Below are 4824 nucleotides of genomic sequence, written 5' to 3'. Positions count from 1 at the left end.
CACCACCACCACCATTACACTAACCTCATCATCATCATAATAATCGTCGTCGTTGTCGTTGACGTCTCCGTCTCTATCATCACCATCTCCGGCCACCTTCTCTCTCTTCTTCTCCATCCCTCACCTCCTCCTCCTCCACCACCACCATGTTTTCCTCCTATCTCCCTCATCATCTTCTTCCTCACTTACCTCCGTCGTCGCCACCACCATCACCATCACGTTCTCCCTTCTTCTTCCTCACTTACCTCCACAGTCACCATCGCCTCTGCCGCCGCCGCCACCACTACCACTGTCTCCGTCGCTGTCGCCGCCGCCACATCCTCCCCCCTCCCCCCTCCCTCTTCCTCCTCATCTTCTATTCTTCTTTTTTCTCATATTTTTTTTATGATTTTATCCAAGTAAAATCAAACAATGGAATTTGATTTTTCAACCCTACTTATTTTCTACCACTATTTTTCCATGGACTTCAAATTCCATGGAAAGTCACTTTCCATGCAATCAAACATACCTTTACTAGAATAGTGGTTCGAATCTTTGATAACTTCCAATTTGTTGAAGGTTTGAGCCATTGACACCTAATCTAATATTCAAAATACTTAAAAGGTATAGTGAAAAAAAAAAGGTATTTATATTTCCTAAATATTTATGAAGAAATCTTAATTTTATTTGTATATTTTTTGAAAAAATGGCAATACGTGTGTATCATTTCAAAGTATGAAATTTTCAATGACCTGAAATCATCACATAATTATATATTTCTTACGAATAAAAGTAAGTTTTAATTTTAACAAAAATGACTATTGTTGGAACTTTTATTTACTCGGTCTCTTAAAACTTGGCTGAGTGAACTAGAAAATTCAGTAAATCAATTCCAAAACTAATTAATTTATTTTTAAAGATTAATACACACACACACACACACACACACCACACACACACACACCACCACACACCACACACACACACCACACACACACACACACCACACACACACACACCACACCACACACACACACACACACACACACACACCACACACACACACAACACACACACACACACCACACACACACACAACACACAACACACACACACACACACACACACACACACACACCACACACACACACACACATATATATATATATATATATATATATATATATATAAAATTTTAATATATTTTTATTTGATTCACTTGGGTCAACTTCGTTCAGTCAAGTTTTAAAGTTTAAAAACTTAGGTTTGAACTCTAAACCATCTCAAATATTTTCTCACATTTTATCTCTTATTAAAATTATTATTAAAAATTATCTGATAATATTTATAATAAAAAAAAGTGAAAATTTTCATTTTCTTGGCCTCGAATTTAAAACTAGTCTTTGAGGCCATTTGAAGGATATCTCCTTCATATTTGGGTTTACAAATGTGAAAGAAAAAGAAGAGTAGAAAGCTACCCCTCAAGTTTAGAATAAAAAATCCACTGCACCTGACAAAACTGAATTTTTTTATATTACAAATAGGCTGAAAATTGACCAAGTTCAATGAATCTAACTAATCCATGTGTTGATTATTGAAGATGATAAAAATTGTGAAGGTGAAGGGTAAAAACGCTATTATATTCCATTTGTTGATTTATTCGGCTAGTTCTTTATTTGGAGAATTTTACGAATTTTGTAAGAAATTGGGACAATTTTTGTGACTGTGGTTGGTGGAAACTTAGGATCTGCATGATCGCCCACAAACAAAATGTGAAAAAATAAATTCAGCTGAAGAATGAGATTTTCTTGCATGTGATTTTGATTTTTCCTGAAATTCAATTCTCACCAAAGCGATTTTTCACCATAATGTTTTCCCACCCCATTCATTGGGAAAATGATTGTTTTGTTGCGTATGTAAACACATTTGTGGAACTCATTTAGTAATCTGATCAAATACTTATTGGGTATTTCACCAAATGTCTTGTATGTCATACCTTCCAAGTCTTTTTTTTGATAATAGTAACGAAGAATAATCCAACTAATAGTAATAAATGCAAAGAAGATAAACAATCACACAGTAAGAACACAATATCTACAGCACAAGTTTTTACGTGATTCACCCAAAAGCTACATCCTCAGAGGTATGAGCGTGAAGCTCGATTTCACTATGAAGAAAATGGGACAAGTCGATATAAGGAAACACATCTTTATCACTTAGCTTCACCTTTTTATAGATCTCAATCTTTTTAAACATTTCAACCTCTCCTCTCTTAGATTTATTTCTTTCTCTACTCTCTTATCTAGAAAAGACTTAGACTTGAAGTTAGATTTTTTCTAACGAAAGAAAATAAAATTCTTTTTAAAAGCAACATTTAAGTGGGCAACTTATATAAGTTATAAACTCAACTCAAATTACCTTGAATCGACCAAAAAACATATACATACTTGGATTGAGCCTAATTGTTTTTGAGCCATACTTCAACATATTCCACCTTGTATTGTCATTTTCTCATGGTTGCATGGTTACAAAAATCTGCGAGTTTATGAAAAAGTCACAATTAAATCATAATTTTAATAGTTATCGATTATATCACGATTTTTTAAAAAAATCTCGAATTATTTTTGTTTTAAATATATTTTTATGATTATTTTAATTAATATGTATATATATATATTATATATATATATATATATTATATATATATATATATATATATATATATATATATATATTTTAATTTTGTGTACTTAAAACAATTATTTTTTTTTTTAAATTTTACCCAATATTTTCCCCGAACTCCGCCTTTGTCACCATCTGTCCCCCAATTTTTTTTAAAGATGTCGACTTCCTTTCTGACTTTTTTTTTTTCGTGTAAAGCCGGGTTAGAAGTTTCAGAAGGATGATTTGTTTATATATAAAGAAATGCTTGCGTATATTGTATTCTGATACCTGTTTTATTTTGTGCATTACATGACACATTCCGTTTTGTTAATTATACTTTGACCCATTCTTTGGTGGATTACTCTAAGTCAGGCTGATTAGTAAATCCTAGGCACTAGGTTCAAACATTTTTTTTTTTACCATTATAGGTTAGCTTTATGAGTGAGTCATTGGATGTAGGGCTGCAGCCTGGGCGGGCTGGCCCAAACTCAACCCAGTTGATGGGAGAGTTGGGTTGAGTTATGTAAAAAATGAGTTGAACCTAAGTTAGAATATCTCAAACCGATCTCAATTTGAGTTGTGCTTGTATTGAATGATTAAGTAACCTGACTCAACCCAAACCCGATGCCTAAATACTAAATACAAATACTTTTATAATAATTTATATGTTTTTGTTTAATTTTTTTTGTTCCATCTTATTATTATAGCTTGTGGACAATTGAATATTATTAATATTGTCTTTGATTAAGTATAAATTGTCTAAATATTCTTTTAATAATGGATTTGGTGGTTGTGTGTGATTTTATTTAAAATGATTTTTTATTTATGATGTATTTTTTTAATAAGATATAAAATTTATTTATTGATTAAAAGGAAATTAGAGATATTCAATGAGTCAACCTGTCCAACCACCCAAATTACCTAACTCAGGCAAATCCGAGCTCAACCCAATTTTAAGTGAGTTCAGGCCCGATGATTGGGTTGAGTTGAGCTTAGGTTGAGGGTTCTCCATTGGGTTTAGCTTGGGTTTACCCTCCAACCCGCCCCGGTTACAGCCCTAATTGGATGGCTTCAAATAGGCATAAATTGCCATGGGCCTGACTTTGGTGTGCAGGTCCACAAAAAGCTGGAGCCAACATTTATGAATTAGTGGGCTAAAATGAGTGTCTCATGTGGTAGATAAATGACACATGAATCTACTCAACTTTTTGGAGCAGAGTTTCTTTAAAAGAAAGAATAATGATAAATCAATGCAAAACATATGGCAGTCGGTATACAGCTTCCATGGCAAGGGCATAGAACCATTGATCTTTTTCCTTGTGTGTGCCGAAGAAAAGGATATATGATTCTTTGCCCTTGCCACGTCAGCCACACATACCCTGTATGTTTTGCCAAGTTGATTTATCACGGCTCTCCAAAAAAATTTATGAATCCTGATAATCTAACTCTCTTTTTTGGTAGGCTCCCTTCACAGGACCCTGCAAAACCATAAAGATCTATCTTTGTGTATCCTGAATCAAAGGATCTACGATTCTGTAAAAGGAGTGTACAAAAAAAAAAGGAGTCAAGTTATCATGACTCAAAGGTTATAGGAAAATAAGAGAGATGCTATTGCTACGCCAACGTTTTCTTATCCCATCCCAATTCTTATGTAGATCACCAAAGAATTAGCACACATCTTGGATTAGCGTTAGCAAAATTTGGTGTGGCAATAAAAGCTCTAAAACATAATGATGGATAAATGTTGGGTAACACCAGGAGTTCTCCCAAACACTTCAGTAGGGTGAGTTATATGCGAGTGAAAAACACCACAATGAAGTGAGTGGAGGAACTCTAGGGGGCACCAAACCTGACTTAATATGTTGGCTTTGGGAATCCACAGTGAAGAGGGTCAATCCCCTTAGCTCTCTATTTATACTTCCTTTTCTCTGTCTTACTAATGAACCTGGACGCTTTTACAGCCTTGGGGGAGAGAGAATCATATATATGCTGTGGCCCTTAGCCATAGATCTCTTGGGTTACTCATGTATGGTCTTGATTTTGCATGTCTCTTTCCTTCTTTAACCCATCCATCCTTCTTGAAAAAGATCCCATATTTTCTTTTTTGAATTAAAAAAAAAAAAATTCATTTTGAAATATTTCAAAATAAAGGTATTAAAAGAACAGTACCAATACCTTTAC

The sequence above is a fragment of the Akebia trifoliata genome, chromosome 12 (assembly GCF_017979445.1).
Source record: "Akebia trifoliata isolate Shusen 1 chromosome 12, ASM1797944v1, whole genome shotgun sequence".
NCBI classification, from domain to species: Eukaryota; Viridiplantae; Streptophyta; class Magnoliopsida; order Ranunculales; family Lardizabalaceae; genus Akebia; species Akebia trifoliata.
This window is presented reverse-complemented; position numbering follows the sequence as displayed.